Genomic DNA, 23,780 nt, shown 5'->3' on the forward strand with positions numbered 1-23,780 from the left:
TTGAATTTGTGAGATTCTATTCTCTTGTGTCTCTTCTCTAGTCACTCATGCTGCTGAGGCTAAATTGAAGAGTTTGGTTTACTTTATATTTTAAACTTGTTTCAGAATGTCTATAAAACATCTGGTGAGTTCAACTTGAAATTAGGGATGATGTGGTCATATTTCCAAAACAACTAAACTAAGTGAATATTTCAAGCTGCAGTAAGATATATCCTGGCAGATTTGTGAGCTTATGTGAAGCTTCACATAAACTCACAATACCCCGGCCAGGTAACAGGGAGGTGAAGGAGGTCAATCACCACACCAGGGAGCCAAGAGTGCCTGCAACTGCAAACAGGAGAATTGCATCCATCATCCATGTGGAATCTAAGTCCCCCCTCCATATAGAGTCTCCAAAAAAGAGTCAGGAGGTCATCAGAGGGATAATGCTTATGCACGCCTCAGCAGGATCCCAGAGACAGCCAAAGAAGATAGAAGCCCAGGTACTGGTTCTCCTGAGGACTACAGAGACCCAAAGGTTCTACAGTCATGGCAGATGGCTCTGGAGTTCAGTGCCATGTCAGTTGGCCCTACTTTGGAGTTTGTGTTCCTGAGTGTGATGGAGTTGGACTCAGATATGACCTTTCTACACATGCCTCTTCTGTTACTTTTACCAGACTTGGGGTTGGTTTATACTCAGGAGACCTGAATCTCTGGACTGTCCATGTGACCTTCAGGCCCTGAGCCTCAGCAGACTTGCAACTCCTTCCGTTTGGTTATTGATCTTACCCTGGCCAGGGTGAAGGTCAACCACCACACCAAGGAGTCAAGAATGCCTAAAACTGCAAGCAGGAGATTTGCATCCATCATCCATGTGGAATCTAAGCCCCCTCTTGATATAGAGGGGGAGTGGACATAACCATCCCAGGGTCCACAGGATGGAGCAATAGAGTATGGATTAGACTGGACTTACTGATATTCTACTATGGAACTATTGTGATTAGTAATGGAAGAAATTGTAGCATTGATGTGGAGAAAGTGGCCACAGTAGCTGCTGAGGGTAGGGAGAGGGAAGAAAAGTATGATATGGGAGCATTTTCAGGAATTGGACTTGTCCTGGGTGGTACTGCAGGAACAGATGCTGGACATTGTATGTCCTGCCATGGCACACTGGGTGGACTGGGAGAGAATGTAAATTACAATATAAACCATTATCCATGTGGTGCAGCAGTGCTCTAAAATGTATTCACCAAATGCAATGAATATTCCACGATGAGGAAAGATGTTATTGATGTGGGAGGAGTAAGGTGAAGGGGGTGGGGAGTATTGGGGGCATCATATTTTTTAATGTAACATTTAAAAAAAATAAAGAGAGAAAAAAAATTCTATGAGAATATCATAAACTCTTTATCAACCTCCTCTGGAAAAAGAATATCAAGGAGAGGATAAAACAGGCAGCATGATGCAATGAAATATTCCTTAAATATATTTGAAACTCTGGAATTCACTATTTGGGGAAGTTCTATCATATGTTAATTTCAGGTACTTTTGCAAATAAAAACTGAATTTAAGGAAATTATGAAACTTTCTCTGAATCTATTAAAAACGACAGGAACTTCTTAAGCAAGAAAACAAAAGCACCACAATTTAGTGGACATTTGTCTTATTTAGAATAGATAGACTATATTTTTGTGTTTTGTTTTTGCTGACTACTAATCTTATTGAGCCTAATATATATAATATATATATGTGTGTGTGTGTGTGTGTGTGTATATATGTATATATATATATATATGGAAAAAGAACAAAGGACAGAGAAGAATTGATGAATATTTTAACCTATGTCAAAATTTGTGACCTAAAGCTAAAAAGTATAGCTTTCCTCACACTTCCAAATTACTGGTAAAAGAGCAAAGGGAGTAACCACACACAATAATTTTACCCTTGAACTATTTCCTTGTATTAACATGAATTGAGCAAACAAATGAACTGAGAAACAAAATAAATGATCTAAGTATTCAATTCAAGAATCTAGAAAAACAGCCAGTAATATTAAGAACAGTTTGAACCAGAAATCAGTGCAACAGGCAAACAATATTAGACAATAAATAACTTCAAATGTATATTGATTTACAAAATACTAATAAAATGGATAAGCACAGATATGCTCAATAAGAAGCAAGTATGGCCAAATACTCAAAAAACTCTAATTTTAAATGTATTAAAAGAATATTAGGTATAGTTTAGTGGAGGCAACAAAAGTTTTTTCAATAACTGGTGTTTTTTCAGAAAAAATTAAGTCTTTTCCTCCAGCCAGCCTGAAAATGTAAATAAAATAAAAAAGGGAATCATGTGCATTAAAATATTAAAAATAAACCATAAGTTAATCAAAAATTTTAAAAAAACCATAGAGATTGATATGAAGTTGACCTCTCAGTGGAGTAGAACACCAATGGAGTTAAGCAAAAAAAAAAAAAAAAATAGCATAAAAAGACAAATATGGTAGTTTCAACTACATGAAGTCATGTAATACACTGGAAAAATAATTGCAACAAATGTCACAGACAATTATTATTATAACAGAAAAAATTGCTTTGAAAAATAATGAAAGGACTTTATACAAAATGACAAAATTCATGAGAAGGTAATTCTCAGGAAAAAATTAGACATCTAAAAGTGTGACATTTCATTTGACATCAATATATGCAATTTAAAAATAATTCATTTTAGTTGACAAATTAGCAAACATTAATGAGAGCTATATTATGCAGTGTTGGTGAGTTGTGTTGGTATAAATGTTTCAGGATTCCTTATTCTTAGAATCTACATAGTACAAAAGAAAATGGCTAAAGTTATGTATACAGTTGTGTTTCATATTTTTAAGTAACAGGGGAAAAGTATTAAGACAACCCAAACATCTACAGAAGGGTGTACATTTAAATGCATTGTGATGGTGGTTATGAAGTATTAGATGGATATTAAAGTGATTTGTAAGAAAGAGCTTTCAATGTAACACTTAGTAGAAAAGGTATGATATATAATCACATATATATATTCTGATCTTAAGTCTAAAAAGACATATATTTCTATGAATATATGTGTTCATATATTTGTAGAAACACACATAAAGAATATACACTAAAGAATAATAGTCCTTATCTGATATGTGGGCTTAAGGAGGATTGTTGTTTTCTTCATTTATTAATTTTTCTGATCTGATTTTTCTGTAAAGAGAATATATTAACTTTGTAATCAGTAAGATTATTTAATAAAATAATTCTTATTTGCTTGTCTCATATTTGAGTCCATAATGTCACAAGTGAATGCTATTCAAAGTACACTTAGTATGCCAGTCATTATTGATAAAGCACAGTGAGAGTAGAAACATATGTATAAATATAACTTACCTATAAATTGAACATATCATCTGGAGAGAAAAATACTAATTAAGAAGTCACTGGTTGTATCTATCTCTCTGAATATATTTGGAGAAGAAATAAGTTTATTCCATATTTGTAGAGAACACTTTCTATGGAGTTAGCAATCACTGACCCATCACTAACTGCTGCTTTGTACGTTCAGTCAGATTTGCTTTAAGTACAGTGCTTCTTTACCTCAATTAATGGCTTGAAAATGATTACTAAGGGAAACTTCCTAAGTAAATCTTAGTTTGTGGGGCATGGATATATTTGCTCTCTAGGTTGACACCAACTGGCAAATGTGGCCACAAGCATCCCAGCTTAGAAAAGAATTTCTTGATCCAGAACTTCCAAAACTTTAGGCTTCAAAAAACTTGATGAGGAGAAACATAAACATTGAAGAACAACACTTCCCATGCCTCCCTGCTGCACATTTGCTTGTCTTGTTTTCTTGGTGACTAGAAAAAGCATATTAAGTCTGTTGATTCTTGTTATAACATATTTAAAGGCCTGAAAATAGCAAACTACGTTAATGCAGAATAATTGAGGATTACAAGTAACATGAACTCAGCAGCAAATGACAGCTGTCCTGGAGTAGCAGTTCTCTGATGTCAGCTCTTGTAAGCCTTTTCTTATAGAAACCCTGTGCTGAGACTGGAGATAACTGCTTTGGTCTCTCAATGTCTGGGTGCAAATTGGATGTCAATTTAGAAATAATCAGGATCTGTAATCTGTGGCTCTTTATGTGGTTTTACAGGCTCAGTAATCCCCAAAGGCTGTCCTTATTAACATTTTCATGTATGATTGAAGGTATATATTTAAAAGGATATTGCACAAGCACAAGAAGGAGTTAGAGATGTTCTGAATTTTCTGTTCCCAGAAGGTTAGAATTAGCAGCTTCATCCAAGTTGGCAGCCAAACAAGTTTACCATGTCCTCTCTTGTGGCTATGGCATCAGTGACCATCGGAGGTAGGCAGAGAGCCACTGGAGTTAGGAAAGCATCGTCTTATGCCTGCGGTCTGGAAATCATCCTAGAGCCTGGGAAGTAGGGCATAGATTAATTTAGTCATAGAAGAAAGGATACAAGGTTTATCAGAGTATATAAAGCAATTCTATTACCCTCGCAAAACTTATATGGCGGATTAAAGAAAATAAAATGTGAAAACACCTAGGCCATTAAAACTTCCATTCCAACGTTGATGCCCTGAGGATAGATACATGCAGGCTAGAGAACCTGCTCTCTAATACTAAAATTCTGACATGCTTATGAGGAAGAACTTGGAATACAATCAACTGCACCTCCTAGGGCTGGCTCTTCTGCTTACTACTATGCAAACTTGGCAAGGTTCTCAGCTTCTTTATGCCTCGTTTTCACAATTGTACAAAGAGAATGAGAAGGAAACTATCTCAGCAATTAGTGTGAGGTTATAGGAGATCATGCATGTAATGCATCTGTTACAATGTCCACCCTTTGTTGTCTGTTGTCATCTTTTGAATAGACACAAAGAGCTCACGACATAACAGTGACTAGGCCTGGCAAAAATTTTCTCAACTCCTACATGTAGCTTGTCTTCATTTCTCTTGTGGATGGCAGGATTGCGGATAAATGCTGAAATTAACAGAAGAGAAAGGCCAAGTTTATAAATAGTCAATAATTATTATTAACAAGAAAAATAATTGTGAAATCTTTCTAGGGATGTTTAATCTCCACTCTCAAATATCTAACAGGGAAGTTGAGATTTCCAGATAAGATGTAGGAGATAAATAAAATGTGAATATCATTAGAACTAATATGTAATTAGCACTTTCATATATCAATGAATTTTCTAAGTATGGTGTCTCATCTGAGTCTCATATAATCACCATGATGAAGTTCTTGTTATATATTATATAACAATTAGGTCTATATAACATATTATTCATTGTTAAAACAAAAATAAACACCATCTAAATATCCTGGTGATAATGATTGACTGAAAAAACTTGGAAGACCAGATTCCAAAGATTTTCTCAGTTGAATGCATGGATATAAAAATTTCATTTCACATGATTAGTTAAGAGTTAGTATAACATAAAAGATATGGAGGAATAGAGCAGCCTTTCTTCTGCCCCAGAAATCGAAATTCATACACACTTAGACTGAAGGTCTTTGTTTATAAGAAAAAGTTATTGAAAAAAATCACTGCCAGCTAAGCTCCCCTTGTAAAACACATCTAGTGGATGAAGACAATAAACTCTGTAGGAAGGAGAGCTCCACTTCCATTTCCTCTCACTCAGCCTCAATGAGGACTTGGTTGCAGTCTTGCCAAGGATCATTTGTGTTGGTGTAATTCACTTGACATTTTGGGTTCAGGTAGTCCCTGAACTTAACAAGATGATATTGAATATGGATAGGCATCCTCCCCATCCACAGAAAGATCCACCATTAGGAAACTTCTTTAAGCAAGGAATGAGTGTTCTTGAGGATACAGTGAAAAACACTTATTCATTTATTTAAGGCATGGATTTTATTAACCAGATTACTTGGTCAGAGTTGTCCAAACAAGGGAATATCAGTAGAGACAGTATCAAAATATCCTCTAGTGAGAATTACTAGCATTGGCACAAAACAACTCCAACAACTTTAACTCTAATAACTCTAATAACTCTGTCATCCCTAACTCTATATTGAACTCCAACTCTAACTCTCGTTGTCATAGAGAGAAGAAGGTTACTGGATTTTGTATTCCCATCCATTGTTTTAATTCTGGAGCAAAATCCTTATTAAACCTTAACAGGAGTCATAAATATTTTGAGGGGGCTCTGGTTGTGGGAGTTAGAAGTAAAATTTCTAAGAAGACTAAAAGGAGCTGTATGTTGATCAAATTATTACACATTAAATTTTAATTGTAGCCCATGCACATATATTTTTCTCACGGGCAGGTAGGCATAAAGGTGAAGAGGGTTTTTAGATATCATATGGATGAGGAGGCTTGAGATTGAAGTAATGATTCTCTGATGGCCCCTATTTTCCTGACAGGTAGAAGGCATGAGATGAGAGGAGAATTTATGGGAGAAGAGTTGTAGGAAATAGGTGCAAAATTGAAATCTATGCTAAGAAGAATGTATAGAAGAGGAAACCATCAAGAACAGCCAGAAAATTTGCTCAGGAACATTCAAGGAGGTGTTCACATTGGAGTTCATAATTATTGTTGATACACCTGGAGGATGATTGTATAGTTTTCTAAAGCATTACCTTATGTCTTTGGCCAAGGAAGAAGAATCTGACATATAAATTTATAATTTAAATATTTCAGTTGCTGAAATGTGTTACACCAAAAAGAGAGAAGTACTAAGTTGACTTTGTTTTGTAAAGATTGCTATTTATTTATCCATTCTACACTATTTCGGAATCAGGACAAGTGCTGACTATTAATCTGTGTCTAAAATATATTTATCTATAGTATAAAGTTCATTGATTATGTGCTCAATAAAAGGGACAGTCCCTGGTCAGGCCAGTTGAAGTCCCACCATGGGAGAGGGTACTCTGCAGAGGGGTTGTTTTCAATCAGGACTCTGGTTTCGGCTGCTGATTTGGGGCTGCTTCCCAGCCATGAGCTACATGTTGGTGATATTGTATGTAAGACTGTTCTATTTTTCTGTCATTTTGCGACTCTATTCAATATTGATTTATTCTTCTGACCTGTTATGTTATTATTGTTTCTTGCTCTAATTGTCAGGATAGACTTATTAAACTATATATGCACATATATATTTATATTGCATCCAATTGGGACTCTGACCAGAGGTGAGTCAGGTATGTTGGTGTGTCCTTCAGTTTGGAAAGCATGGTGATGTATGTATGCATATCATGAGGGAATGGGATATAGCAGTTGTACCTCTGTGTATAGAAAATCCTTCACTTATTTGGTATTCTTTCAATTAACAAAGGTTCGCTAATTGTATAGATGTATTTTTACATTTATATATAATTTAAAATATATATATATATATATATATATATATATATATATATATTTTTTTTTTTTATTATATCCAATCAGGACTCTGGCTGGAGGTGTGCCAGGTATGTCAATGTGTCCCCCAGTTTGGTGAGCTTATATCTATAGTATATATATTGTAAATGATTATGATGCAGCAGTTGGACCCCTGTTTGTAGACAATCCTTTACTTATTTTATATTTGCCCAATTAGTAACAGAAGTTCAATAAAATAAATAAAAATTTAAAAAAAGACATGGTTTTTAAAGACAATTCAGTGATATTGCAGGGGCAGATGCAGGACATTATATATCCTGAATATAACATTATAGCATTATAACCCACTGAATGGACTTGGAGAGGGTGTAAACTACGATGTGAACTTTGGTCCACTCTCAGTGGCAATGCCCCAGGAAGCGTTTATCAATTGCAATGAATGTGCCACACTAATGAAGGATGTTGTTTATGAGGGAGGGTGTGGGAGGTGTGGGGAGTGTGGCATATGGCAATCCCTATATTTTTCATGTAACATTTATGTAATCTAAGTATCTTTTAAAGAATAAAGGAAAAATATTATTAAAAAAATAATGTGGACTTTTTATTGTGAGAGATAAGGATCAACCAGAGTTTGTGCTCCTGAGAGTGAAAGAGTTGGACTCAATTATGGCTTCCCTACACATGGCTCATCTGTCCCTTCTATTTGAACCTATAGTCAGTGCTGGAGTTTGTAGATGTACATCGAAGAAACTGGAATCTTTGGGCTGTCCATATGCCCGATGGACCTGGAACCTCAGCGGCGTTGCAACACCTATTCTCCAGTTCATTGGACTCACCCAAGGCAACTAACACCATAACTTTAGCAGTTGAAATTAGAAACATGAATTTTCAACAAAATAGTCATGCATTATCCCTTTTTGTTTAAGTATTTTAAGTATTTATACAATATCTACCTAGATATATGCAAAGAATTGTTTTACTGACTAAATAAAGCGATGGATTTTCCAAACATTTAACAGTTTTATGTCAATTAGAATGTCTCTTTTATTAATAGTTTGTAAATGTAAAGCAAGTTTCTGTTGGGAAGATACTTTGTCATTATTTAATCAAATATTAATATTTTATGAATTAGGGAACATTAAGGATTCCAAATAAGTAATGATAGAATATACTTAAACCTAAAAATTTATTCAAAAACCATCATCATTTGCATTAGACACATTTTATAACATGAATACATTTTCTTTCATCTTATTTATTCATATTAATTATTACCCAAGATCACTCTTTGGCTACAGAACTTCCTCATGGCATTTTTCACCTCTGCATTTCTGAGGTATAGACTAAAGTTTTTAACATGGGTGTTACTCTAGTATAAAACACATCCACTACTTTATCAGTGGAGAAGGTGACCATGGACTGAATGTACATAAATATAGAGGGCACAAGGAATAAGATCACCAGAGTGAAATGGGCGGCATAGGTTAAGAGAGCCTTCTGCTGTCCTTCAGAGCCATGAGTACTGAGGGAGCAAAAAATAGACATAGGAGGTGAAAGAAATAGACAAACCAGCATACAGCCACTGTTGGCAACAACAGGACTTCAAAGATGTGCTATGTCAGTGCAGGAGGGTTTCAGAGAGCATAAAGATCACAGATAAAATGGTCATTGACATTGGGGCCACAGAAGGGTAACCAGACCATAAAAAGGATTTGAATCAGGGCATGAAGAAAACCCCAGGCCAGGACACGACCACCAGAAAACCACACATTTAGTTCATTCTAACCATGTAGTTCAGGGGCCTGCAGATGGCCACATAGCAGTCATAGGTCATCACCATGAGCAGGATGATCTCAACTCCTCCAAGGAAATGTTCCACAAAGAAGTGAATCATACACCTACTGAAGGAGATAGTTTTCTTCTTATAGAGTATAACAAACATCATTTTGGAGGTCATATAAGATAATGAACAGATATTTATGAAAGATAAGAAAATCAGAAAAAAATATATGGGGCATCTTAGGGCTGGTCTGGTGGTGATTATCACTGCAATAAGTAGGTAGCCTCCCACAGTGATTAAATAAAGAGTGTAAACATGATCAATAAGAGTTTTTGCATGTTTGGGTCCTGTGTCAGGCCGAGCTGAATGAATTTCATCAGATTGTTCCTTACTCATGCATCTAATTTGCCATTTGGATAAAAAATTTATTTGCAAATAGCACAGGGTTTGCAATGGTGACAGATAAATTTTGATCAAGAAATTAATACAGCTGATAGAAACTCCCAAGCAGATAAATTCCAGCCTTAAAGTTGGGTCATATTAATAATTATATATTATATTAATAGCCCTTTTTAAAACACATACACAAACACACAGAACATGAGTTTTGTTCTTTTTTTTTTTGACTGTTGTAATGTCAAGGACATCTCCTGTAACTTTACATGGATGGATCTTTCCAATCACTGCCATTGTATTTTCTGCCATAGAAAAAACAGGATTAAAAAAAAAAAAAACCTTACAGGAGGAGACTAGACTTGAACTATCTATACCTAATACCCTGTGTTTCTCTTTCATCATGCAAGCTGATAAGGCTAAGCTGCAGAATTGGTTATCCTCAGAAATTTTAGCTTTTTAAAGGGTGAATAGAAAGCATCGAGTAATATCAAAGTGAAATTAGAGATGATGTAGTGATTGCAAAATCTACAGAAAAGAGAGAATATTTGAGGTTGCATTAAGACACACCTTTGGTTACATCTGTGAGTTTATGCTACATTGAAACAGAACTGCATAAGAATATAACCTCCTCTTTAGAGAAAACCTCTGCAGGAATGATATCTTGTGGAAAGTAAAAGGCAATGCGGGAGTGGATGTGGCTCAGTGGCAAAGTGCTGACTTCTCACATATGAATCCCAGCCTCAGATTAAACCTTTTTCCCCAGTACCTCAAAAAAAAAAAAAAAAAAAAGAGAGAGAGAGAGAGACAACGTGATGCATTGTATATAACCCTAAATTATAAGAAACTCCTGAATCTATTATTGTGGAACTCCAGTCATACTTACATTCTGCACGTCAACACTCATTTTGAGGAAGATTATGAAATGCTCCCTGAATATGTTCTGGAAAAATAATTTGAGGCAACAAAGGCACGATAATTTATTGGACAAGAGCATATTCTTTAGAATAGACAGGCTGTTTTTGTATTCTGTTTTCAGCCATGTGAAGTTTGTATGAACTTTTGTGTCACTGAGCCTTAAATTTTTCATATATAATATAGGTATAATAGCAAAGGGCATAGAAGAATTGAAGAACATCATTATACTTTTGTCAAAGTTTGTATCCTATGATAACAAAATAGTTTTCTACATTCTTCCAAATTATGTACTAAAAAACAAAAATTATATTATGCAAATTAATACATTTGATTATTTGCTCACTATACTATCAAAAGGAAGAATAAATGAAACAAGCAAGATTGTAAATCAACTAAGTAACTCACCTCAAAAAGTGATAGGAAAACTGCCAATTATATTAGAATAAAGTTGGAATGCAGAAATTGATATATCAGAAAATAGCAAAAATATACTTGATAAATAAATTTGATAACTTATTGGTAGTTAAAAATACTATGCAAGAAGATGAACACAAAGAAGCTGAATAAGAAACAAGTATGGTCAAATCCTAAAATGATATCAATTTAAAGAATACTGAAAAGAATATTAAGACTATAGTACTGGGAGCAATAAAACTTTTTAATAACTAATTGGCATTTGCCAAAGCAGAGTAAGTCCTTTCTTCATAATATCACACACAAAAAATGGGACAAAAATAAGAAAAATTTTTAAAAGTATTGCATGTTTTAAAACCCTTAAAGGCATAAATCTGTTTAAAAAATTTTTAAAAATGATATATCTGATATCCATGTGGGGAAGAGATTGTTAAACAACAGTATATAAAACATAAGACAGTATGTAGTTTCAAATACAAAAAGACATAAACGGCAGTTGAAAATAATTGCAAAAAGTATTACAACAACTATTTCTATAAAGATAGCATTTACAAAAATAGAGTTTATTCTAACCATTTACAAGGCAAATCTAATGAAAATGTAGTTTCAGGGGAAAATATGAGATATCAAGAATCTTCTATTTCTTAAAATTAAAGAAAGTATCATTAAAAATATGAAATGTTTTTAACTGGCAAATTAGCAAGGATATATAAGAGCTATATTATCCACTGCTTTTAAGTGTGTGTTGGTTTAAAATAATCTGCCAATAAATTTCCTCTACATAATAAAAGCTTCATAATTGTTCATGTCCCTAGGTATGCTATTCCTTACTCTAGGTAAAAAACTGGGCAAAAATTATACAAAGAGTTAGCGTTTCACAATATTTTTTATAATAGTGAAAAAGTGGGAAAAATTCAAATTTCTACTTAGAGGGAACTATTAAATGAATTAGTATATGCAATTATAAATATGGGGCAGAAGTTAAAGTGTTTTTTAAGAAGAATTAATGATGTGGAAAGTACTTTCAATAAAATACTGAATGGAAAATGTAAATTATAAAATGCCATATATTAGGCTATTAATTGTGTAAAATGACATATGTATTAGAAAAATATTTAAATAGAGTATACTAAGATAATAGTGCCAACTAAATTATGCTTTTGGGGCAAATTTTATGGATGTCTTTCACAAATTTTTGAGTATTTTTCTATATAGAGAATATATTGCTTTTATTATGAATTAAATGATTTAACAAAAGAAGTTTTATTTTCTTATCTTAGATCTGTGCCCTTACATCTCAATTGACTGCTTTTCTAAATTAAGGGGTATTCTGACCCTTATTCATAAAAGTCTGAGGGAGTAGAAACACATGTTTACATGTAACTTACCTATAAAGTGAACCCTAGTGTCTTCTAGAGATAAAAATAACACCAATGTATATGAGGTGCAGAGGTGCCCAAAGATGTACTTACCAAATCCAATGGATGTGTCATGATGATGGGAACGAGTGTTGTTGGGGGGGCGGAGAGGGGGGGTGGGGGGGTGGGGTTGAATGGGACCTCACATATATATTTTTAATGTAATATTATTACAAAGTCAATAAAAAATAAAAAAATTAAAAAAAAAAAAAATAACAATAAAGTCCCACTGGCTGTACCGACCTCTCTGAATGCATTTGGAGATGTAGCAGGCATTTTATTTTCAGTGAACATGTTGTCTGGACTTAACAACCACTGATCCATTATTAACTACTGCTCTGCAGTTCATTCATTTTCACCTTAATGATAGTATTTTTTTATTCATTTGGTGACTTGAAAATATTGCTAAGAGAGACTTTCCAAATAAATCTGAGTTCAAGTGCTGAGTTTATTTTTGCCCTTTGCCATCCTGTGAATGTGGGACACAAGCATACCAGCTCAGATATGAATTTCTTTAGTCAGAACTCCCAAATCCCTAGGCTTCAAAATAAATTGGTGGGGCAACCTTATCATTGGAGGCCATTTCTCTTAGGTATTCTACCTATACTTTTTTTTTTTCTTCTTTTTTTTTTTATTGACTTTGTAATAATATTACATTAAAAATATATATATGAGGTCCCATTCAACCCCACCCCCCCACCCCACCTCTCCCCCCCCCCCCCCAGCAACACTCGTTCCCATCATCATGACACATACATTGCATTTGGTAAGTACATCTTTGGGCACCTCTGCACCTCATGGTCAATGGTCCACATCATGGCCCATACTCTCCCCCATTCCATCCAGTGGGCCCTGTGAGGATTTACAATGTCTGGTGATTGCCCCTGAAGCACCATCCAGGGCAGCTCCATGTCCCAAAGACGCCTCCACCTCTCATCTCTTCCTGCCTTTCCCCATACCCATCAGCCACCATGTCCACTTTTCCCAATCCAATGCCACCTCTTCTATGTGGACATTGGATTAGTTATGTCCATTGCACCTCTATGTCAAGAGGAGGCTCAGATTCCACATGGATGCTGGATGCAATCCTCCCACTTTCAGTTGTAATCACTCTAGGCTCCATGGTGTGGTGGTTGTCCTTCTTCAACTCCATCTTAGCTGAGTGTGGTAAGTCCAATAAATCAGACTGTAGGTGCTGGAGTCTGTTGAGGCTCAGGACCTGGCTATCACATTGCCAGACTAGAGAGTCAAATCCCCTAAATATATCTTAAACCCCAACACTAACTGCACCTCCAGCACATTAGCATGAAAGTCTTATGAAGAGGGATCCCATCTGAGTCCAGATTCATCACACATAAACACCAGTTCCAAAGAGGGGCCATCTGACCTGGTAGTTAACCCCATCAGCCATGACCATAACTCCCATGGGTCTCTTTAGCCCTCAAAGGAACCAATATCTGGGGGTTGTATCTGCTTTATCTGTCTCTCAGACCCTGCTCAGTTGTGCATAAGGGCAATCCTTCTGACAGCCTCCAGACTCTTTTTTAGAGACTCGTAGCCATATAAACTCATTTCTCCTTTCCATTTCCCCCTTACATTAGGTCAAACAGCATTTTAAAGTCATGTTATTTTATGTAGACAGGGATATTCTGCTGATCCACATTGAACCTTCCGTATAAGGTCATTTTCCAGTTGCATCATCAGTTGGTAGTTGATAGTGGTCCCTCGGTGCCAGGGAGGCTCATCCCCGGGTGTCATGTCCCACACTGGGGGGAAGGCATTGCATTTACATGCTGAGTTTGGCTTCGAGACTTCTACCTATACTTTTGTCATTCTTGGATTCTTGGTGACAAGGTGACTTATACTATTCAAGTCACCTGATCAAAACTAACCTGATTTAGAACCCTGAATATAGTAAACTATGTAAAGCAGAAAAATTAGTGATTGCAGGTACCATGCTTAGCACTAAAGTAAAGTTATCCACAAGTAGTAGGTCCTTAAATTCAGTGCTTTACACCTTTTTCTTAGAAACCCAATGTTCATCCTGGAGATAGCTCCTTTGACCACTGTGTCTGGATCCAAATACTTCGGAAACTTAGAACCAAACAATATCTGTAATCTGTGATTGGTTATGTCATGTGATCTTGAGGCTCATATATCCAGTGTCTGTCCTTATCAGTACTTCCTTGCACGATTATAGGGGATATTTAAATGAGTATTGCTTAAGTCAAGGAGTTAAGGATGCTCTGAACTTCCAGCCCCTGGAGGATTAGAATTAGACTTCAGCCAAATGGCAGCACAACTAGTTCATCCTGCTGCCTCTTGTGACTGTGGCATCTTTGGCAAGAAGGGTAAGGGTGGAAGGGGAGAGAGAGCTGGGGTGAGTTAACAGTCTCTCTATGGCTGTGATTAGGAAGTGACCTTAGAGTCTAGGAGGTAAGGCATAGAAAGTTTTAGTGATGGAAGTAAAGCTACAGGAAATTTATCATCCTGGGAGGTTCTGGAGTGGGTAAGACATCAGTCATGAACCAGTATACGAACAAGAAATCCAGTAATCAAAGCCACAGTAGGGCAAAATTTCTGACAAAGGAGGTGATGGTGAATGACAGACTAGTTACAGTGCAGATCTGGGACACAGCAGGACAGGAATGGTTCCTATAAAGGAGCAGACTGCCGCTTTCTGGTATTTGATGTGACTGCCACCAATACATTCAAAACCCTTGATAACTGGAGGGATGAGTTTCTCATCCAGGCCAGTCCCCGGGATCCTGAAATTTTCTCCTTTGTTGTTTTGGGAAACAAGATTGATGACGAAAACAGACAAATCACCACAAAGTGAGCAGCAGCCTAGTGCTACAGAAAAAAAAAACTCCCTACTTAAAAACCAGTGCCAAGGAGGCCAACAACATGGAGCTGGCATCCCATGCTTCCAGAGACTGTTGTGCTGAACAGTCAATTCCCTGAGCCCATCAAATTGGACAAGAATGACTTGACAAGAATGACCAGGCCAAGACCCAGCAGAAAACTATGGTTGCTGACAGGCAACCAATCAAAACTGTATAAATTAATGTAGGGAATTCTCAGATTATGTGTTTAAGACCTGTAATTCAGGTGTGTAAGATGGAAGGTTGAACCATGTCTGGATTGCAGAGTGTTAGCAACCCAGAATTTGGAAATTCAGCTAGAAGCAGCATTCTGTACAGTAGACACAAGAATTATGTACACCGTTTATCAAAGACTTAAGAGCCAAAAAGCTTCTCATCACTCTGGGAGGGAAACTGTCTAGTTCCCTTCAGTGTCTAAATTTTTCCAAGAAGTCAATTTGCATAATACAGTGGTGTGTGCATTGGATAAATAGCTTATGTTTCAGAAATTAAAGATCTTATTTCTCTTTTTTTCCCTGCTCCACACTTCAACATTCCCTGTTAGATCAATATCCTATCCAGAGAGAGAAAGGAAATCCTAACTGGTCTGTCCTGGTGATTTTATCTTTGTTTTAGAAGATGCACATTTCATAGTTACCATATCCTTAGGTTAGCAAAACTTTTTCTCCTTTTCCCCACCGAACTGCCCAGTACAGTATTGTCCACCATTAATTCTTTGGTATGGAACCTGGCAGTTCTGCTTCCTGCCTAGGATTTGTCCCTGCTTTGGTAGCTCACTTAACAGAGCTCTTCCTTTTACCAAATGTCTACCTTCTGGGTTATGGACTGAATTCTTCTGAAAGAAATGACCATGTTACCAATAAAATTTAACCAGAACAGAGATTTTTAAAAAACATATTAGCTAAACAAACCCATGCCAAATATTAAAAAGGTAAATCATGCTTATGACCACGAGCTTTGGTGTACAATAAACTGCAACTCTGGGACTGATTTATTCATTTATTATCTATGCAACCATGGGCATGTTTCTCAGCTTCTTTATGCCTCTTTTCTGGTATGTGCAAAGGGCATGAAAAGGAACTATTCTTATAGGAGGGTTATTTGAGATGATGTATATAATGTTCAAATGGTATCTGGCATGGAGGAAGTTCTTTATTGCTTTTTGTCATCTTGTGTACAGGACAAGAGAGCTCATGCTGTAAATGACCCAGGTTCTGGCAAGAAATGTCTCAACACATGTATGGAGCTTGTATTCTTTTATCATACTAATGTTAGGATTTTGGTCAAATGTAGATAATTGGAAAGAAAAATGGCTAAGTTATAAAGTACTCAACATACTTTCACAAATCCTTACAAGTCTCATATCTTTTATGTATGTTTGATATCTTCACTAAAATATCTGACAGTGAAATCGAGAATTCCTGAAAAGATTATAGGAGATAAAGGGAATGTGAATGCCATGAGAACTAATAAATATCATGTATCAGTCATTCTACTAAGTTTAGTAAGTCATCTGCATTTAATATAATCATTTCATTTCATAGCAATGACAACCTGGCTTAGGATAAAAGCTAATAATTAGCATTGATGAGATTTAAGCACAAAGTGACCTGATTTTTATTCCAAAGCTCTGTTCATGATGTCATTGTACTTCATCAGACAAGGGTGTTCTGAGCTGTCATATCCTTTGGATGTTGTGGGACAGAAAGTGCTGACTCAGACCAGCTCAGGATTGTTTAGGATCTTTGGTTTCACCGTCAGGAGGAGGCAGGTCTTACTCCTCAGACAGATCCCATTTGCATCTGCTTGACCAGGAAAAAGAGGGTGGAGAAAAGAACTTCTTCTAACTTCCTTTCTTTCCCATACTAGTTTGATATTGTTTATGAATTCCAAAAATATTGCTATGAAATGAAATGACAACCTGGCTTAGGATAAAAGCTAATAATTAGCATTGATGAGATTTAAGCCTTTGTGGGCGGGGACTCAGAGAACACAAAAAGGCAGAGGAGACAGCTGGAGTTTTGATCCTGAGCCTGGGAAGTAAGCACACAGAGATGCAGATACTTGAGGAAACAGAGAAGACGCCATTAGAAATTGCAGAGGCCCTGGGAAGAGAGACAAGCTGTTCAACTGACAGTTTATAGCCAGCCTTGTGGAGAGAGCAGAGAAGTTAAGCCCAGAGAGGAATGAATGAGTCCTGGGAGAGAGACAAGATGTATCCCAGCTTACAGCTGATATTGGAAGAAGCTGGGGCCATGGAGCATGAAGAGAAGAAGAATAATTCTTGGCATACAGGCCCAACCCTTTCAGAGCAAGGAGTTGGTGACTTGGCCTTCCCTAATTTTGGGGGAATGTGCTCCACCCTCTCAATTCCCAGTGCTGGCCAAACTCTCCCTGAACATCAGGTGGGAACATCCACCCTCTTCAACTGCTAGGGCAAACTCGCCTTCTCTGTACACATGGGTGGAATTCCTCTCTTGACCCGAGGAGATGTCTTAATTCCAGATCTCAGCTTCTATGGTTTTCCTCTTAAAGTTGTTTTCCCTTCCATATATCCCATTGATATCCCTTTTCACCCAGCATAACAGTGGTTTTGTTCATACAACTCTCTCAAAAAGCTTATTGTTTTAGCATGGAAGATGCAGGGATCCAAGCCATCAGATGGTAAGACTTTCCATAAGTCTTTCATAGATAACTGTATGTTCAATCCTGATTTACAAGTTCCAAGTTTAGTTAAGTCCTCAAATGGGGCACTATCAACTGGGGGCTTGATTTCTAGAGGTTCGGAATTTCTGGAATCAGTTTCTGTTTTCATTGTGCTGAACAATTCAATTTTCAATTTATTTTTTTTGTCTAGCATTTTACTATAAGCTGCAAGGAGAAACCAAGCTCCATTCTCCAAGTTTACTTTGGAAAGTTCTTTGGCTAAATGTCCAGGCTTGCCATTTTCAAATTCTTCCTTTCATAAAACATTAGAAGTTAATCTTGCTAAGTTCTCTGCAACTTTAAAACACAGATTGCCTTTCCTCCAGTTCCCAATAATAGTTTCATCATTTACTTCCAAGTCCTCTCAAAAAGTTTCTTTAGAGTCCCTATTACTATCAACAGTTTCTTCAAAGAACTATAAGTCTTTTCCACCAAGCATTTCACATTTCCTCAAAAAAATACCCCTTACCCATTTATAAAACCATTCTAGCATTTTGGTAATTGCAAAAGCACACCCTCACTCTCCGTTACCAAATTCTGTATTAGTCAGCCAAAGGGGTGCTGATGCAAAGTACCAGAAATATGTTGGCTTTCATAAAGGATAAATATTTGGGGTAGAAGCCTATAGTTACCAGGCTCCCTTGCTACAACATGTGGCAACAGACTTCGATGAGGAAAGTAACTTCTGCTTTATGGTCTGGTAACTGTAAGCTTCTACCCCAAATAAATATCCTTTGTAAAAACCAACCAATTTCTGGTACTTTGCATCAGCACCCCTTTGGCTATAAATTATCAGGTGAACAGCTTGTCTCTCTTCCCAGGGCCTCTGCAATTTCTAATGGAGTCTTCTCTGTTTCCTCAAGTATCTGCATCTCTGTGTGCTTTATGTTCTGGTAACTGTAAGCTTCTACCCCAAATAAATACCCTTTATAAAAACCAACCAATTTCTGGTACTTTGCATCAGCACCCCTTTGGCTGACCTAAATACTCACTACCTTTGGCCCCCATCTTATTGACCTCCCTAAGGACATTGCAGTAACTTTGATTTTAGAATTTCTTAATGGCTGAGGAGTAGAAAGGAAGCCTATGCTGAAACTTAGATATAGGAACATGAACATTTCCTACATGACTGGGTCATACTAGCATCCTAGATTATTTATACCCAAAAGACATGAGCTGCATTTATTCCTCAATTCTTCTACTACTAATTGTATGATTCTATGAATGTCACTTAACTTAGCTGAGCCAGTAAAACAGCCTTAAAGAAATAAGGTTATTGGGAAAAATACCCAAAATCAGCTTGTGAAACCATTATGCATGGGTAATGCATGGAAAATATTTTCTGATTTAAATTGAAGGAAATGTTTGCATGGCAGACATACTCATTAATATAGAGCTTTGGGTATCATTTAATGAATCCTGGCTAACCTTATAATATTTGGGAAATTATGCAACAACTCTATGTCTCTCTTTCCTTTTCAGCAAAGTAGAAGTTTGCAAAAATACAGTTGTATACAGGAAGAAGACAAGCATGAATTCATTTTCATTGTGGGAACCAATGCAAGCAATGAAGTGGAAGAGAATCTTGTGAAAGAACAAATTTTAAAGAAATTTGTGAAGCTATAATTCTATACACAGCAAAAAGTTATTTTAAAACAAACCCAGTCAAAGATGTTTTCATGCATACAGAAGCTAAAAGAATTTATCAGCTTTCAGACTGCCATTACAAAAAGTAATAAAGGAAGTCCTTCAGGTAGAAGGAAAGTGGTACAGTTCCTGTCCTTAAGAAAATGCTGATGAGTCGGGATAGGCATCCTCCCCACCCACAGAAATAACTCACCATTAGAAAGCTTCTTTGAGCAAAAACAATCCTTGAGGATCCAGCAAAACCCTTATTCACTTATGACTTTGGTCAACCTGATTTCTTGGCCAGAGTTCTGTCCCTAAAAGAGCATGTTAGCAGAGAAAGATTATACTAACCCCTATCAAGAAATTCCTAGCAATGACACAGAAGAGTTCTCACAATTCTTATTCTAACTGCAACTTCAAGTCCAATTCCAAGACCATCTCAAATTATAACTCCATCTCCAACTTTAACTGTGACTGTCAAGTGCACAAGTTCATAGTGGAGTTCATAAATGTTGGCACAACATAGTCTGTGATATACAATTTTCTTCATATTTCCTTATTTCTTACGTAATGGGAAAAACTGTGCTGTGTAAATATATGGGTTAATTCTTCAGCTTTTGTTTATGTTACACTGATGCAGAGAGGCTCTAATCATACTTATTTTTTTGTTTATTTCAGTTTTATGTCTTCCTTTTTAGTTTTATTTTTCTTTACTAGAAAATCTGTGGGTTTACAAAATAATCAAGAACAAAATACAGTATTGCCATATACCACCCATTTATTAGCACCTTACGTTAGTATTGAATGCTTGTCACAATTGATGATAGCACATTTTTATAACACATTTTATAGTCCACAGTTTAATTTAGGGTTCACTGTTTGTGCAGAGTATTTCCATGGGTTTTTTTAAATTTTTTTATTCTGTTATCATATATACAATCTAGTATTTCCCCTTTTAATCATATTCAGATATATGTTTCAGTGTTGTTAATTCTTTTCTCAACATTGTGCTACCATCATCAACATTCATTACCAAAACAATTCCATCATTACAAATAGGAGTCCCATTTATTTTAGGTCTTAATGTCCTACATGTATAAGGACATCCCCTTTTTACAACTGAATAATACTCCAGTGTACAAATATACCATATTATATTTATCTATTTATTTATTTATAGGTTGATGGACACAGATTGTTTCCATCTTTTGGCAACACAGTTTGAACAGTATGTGTATTACGTGCAAATCTCTTTTGAGTCCTTGCTTTCAGTTCTTTTGAGTATACTCTTAGTATTGGGATTTCTAATTTTATATATAGCTTTCCAAGGAACCACCAAATGGTCTTCCATCACACATGCACCATTTCACATTGCCACCAAGCATGAATGAGTATTCCTATTTCTCCACAACTTCTCCAAAATGTGATGTTTTATGTTTATTTTAATAGAAATCATTCTAATGAATGTGTAATGATATTTCATTGTGGTTCTGATTTGCACTTTCCTTATGACAAAAGATGTTAAGTATATTTTTATGTACTTCCTGGCTATTTGTATATCTTCTTTGAAGAGATGTCTATTCATTTGTTTTGCCCATTTTTAAATTTGATTGTTTTCTTTTTGTTCTTGAGCTTAAGGATTATTTTATATATTCTGGAAATTAACTTTTATCAGATATGCAGCTTCCAAATATTTTGGCACAATGTGTAGGTTGTTGTTATTCATGGTATCCTCTTGCTATTTTTATTTCAGTGGGATTTGTAATAAAGTCCCTCTTTAATTTCTGATTTATGTTGTTTTTATCCTCTTTTTTTTCTTTCATCAATCTAAATGGTTGTGAGTTTTTTTTAACTTTTCAAAGAACCAAATTTTGGTTTTGTGGTTCTATTGTTTTCTTTGTATGTTTGTTTTCTAGTCCATTTATCTCCACTCTAATTTTCTTCCCTTCTTTCTGCTTGTTTTGGCTTTAGTTTGCTCTTCTCTTCTAGCTCTTCTATATTTAAGGTTAGGTCTATGATATGAAGTCTTTTTCTTTTGTTTATTAAGCAGTTTTATTGAGATATATTCACATACTATATGATTTATTCAAAATGTATAATCAATAGATTGTAGTGTAATCACAATGTTGTATGTTTATGTCAAAAATTTTAGAACAGTTTCATTACTCCAAAAAGAAATACTCCACACTCCTTAGCATAATATAAGGATTTAGAGCTATAAATTTCCTTCTCAGCACTGCCTTTGTTAAATCCCATAAGTTTTGGTATGTTGTATTTTCATTTTCATTTGCCTCAAGATATTTCCTAATTTTGCTTGTGATTTCCTCTTTAACCCATTCGTTGTTTTTTTATTTTATTTTCCACAAATTTTTGAGATTTTCACTAATCCCTCTGTTATTGGTTTCTAGCTTCATTCTTTTGTGGTCAGACAATACACATTATATGAGTTAATATTTTAGATTTTATTGAAAATTTTCTTGTTACCTAACATATAGTCTCTCTTGGAGAATGATCCATGTGAACTCAAGAATGTTCAGTCTGATCTTGTTGGGTGAAGTGTTTTATATGTGTCTTTTAGGTGTAGCTGGTTTAGAGAATCATTCAAATCTTATATTTCCTTTTTGATCATCTGACTAGGTGTTCTATCTATCCATTACTGAAAGTGATGTATTAAAATATCCTACTTTTGGGAAGCGGATTTGGCTCAACTGTTCGAGCATCTGCCTACCACATGGAAGGTACAGGGTTCAAAACCAGGGCCTCCTGACCCATGTGATGAGCTGGCCCACACATGAAGCTGATGTGCGCAAGGAGTGCCGTGCCACACAGGGGTATCCCCCATGTAGGGGAGCCCCATGCAAGGAGTGCGCCCTGTAAGAAGAGCCACCCAGCACACACACACAAAAAAAGGGCAACCTGCCCAGGAGTGGCACTGTACACACAGAAAGCTGATGCAGCAACATGATGCAACAAAAAGAGACGTGGATTCACAGTGTCACTGACAAGAATACAAGTGGACACAGAAGAACACACAGCTAATGGACATAGAGAGAAGACACCTGCAGGGGTGGGGCGGGCAAGGGGAGAGTATTAAATAAAAAATAAATCTTTAAAAAAATAAAAATAAATAAAATATCCTACTTTTAATATGGAACCTTAACTTTCCCCCTTCAGATCTGTCAGTACTTGTTTCATATATTTTGGGATTATGCAGTTCTGTCACATATATATATATATATATATATATATGTATATGTATATAATTGTTGCATCTTCTGATGAAATTGTCCCCTTTAACTGTATGTATTTACAATTGTTGTCCCTCATAACATTATGGTACTTAAAGTCTCTTTTATCTGATATTAGTATATCTACCCCAGCACTCCTTTAGTTACTAAATGCATGGTATATATTTTTTTCACTTACAACTTACTTATACCTTTGAATTTAAGGTGAGTCTCTTACAGATAGTAAATAATTGCATCATTATCCATTCTTCCAATCTCTGACTTTTGACTGGAAAGTTAATCCATTTACATTTAAAGTCACTATTGCTATATAGAGTTATTGTTACCGTAAACATGACTATTTCCAATATATAAGGGCCTACTTGATCCAGTACCACAAAGGAGAAACATGGCTGTCAGTGAGAAGGTGATTATTCTGAGTGCACACGCAGGAACTGGGGAAACCTTCCCAAAACCAGTTCAAAGTGAAAATGGGATCTAGGGTTTTATAGACAAAAGAGAAAGGTAGGGAATAAGAAAAGCATGTGATGCCAGGGGTCTTGTGAGGAGTATATGTTCAATTTTTCAGTCCTGCATTTTCTCAAGTGCATTCAACTTTGTTTTGTTCTCAGCAGCTAATAAACATTGTTAGATATTGTTGCACAGGTGCAAGATCTTTATGTCTCCTTTCATTGCTGAACACTCAAGGATATCAAGCTTTTTGTCTCTGAGCAAAGTTATAGATTTCCTGGGCCATAAGTTGCTCCTGACATCATTCTGTCTGGTTTTGCTTGAGACATTATCTATTCCTGTGAGCAAAACTGAGAAATTCTGGTTAATATCCTTCAGGGAACTAAGTGCAAAGAGTAAACTTATAAAATTAGATTAATAGAAAACCAGCTCAATTAATTTTAGAATTTTCAGAGCTGCTTAAGTGAAGAAATTTTTAGTAAGCACATTTTCCGGCTATCACTATCTTCTTCCATTTTACTCTTTAATCTTTGTATGGTTTATACCTTTTGTTCCTCACTTCT

At 35.9% G+C, this 23,780-nt stretch overlaps 1 pseudogene; it reads left to right on the forward strand.

Annotated features, from left to right (window-relative positions):
* Nucleotides 1–1,251: 1,251 nt before the first annotated feature.
* On the forward strand, nt 1,252–15,372 carry LOC101437596 (ras-related protein Rab-7a pseudogene; annotated as a pseudogene).
* Nucleotides 15,373–23,780: the final 8,408 nt, after the last annotated feature.

Source organism: Dasypus novemcinctus, chromosome 10 (genome assembly GCF_030445035.2).
Source record: "Dasypus novemcinctus isolate mDasNov1 chromosome 10, mDasNov1.1.hap2, whole genome shotgun sequence".
Lineage (NCBI taxonomy): Eukaryota > Metazoa > Chordata > Mammalia > Cingulata > Dasypodidae > Dasypus > Dasypus novemcinctus.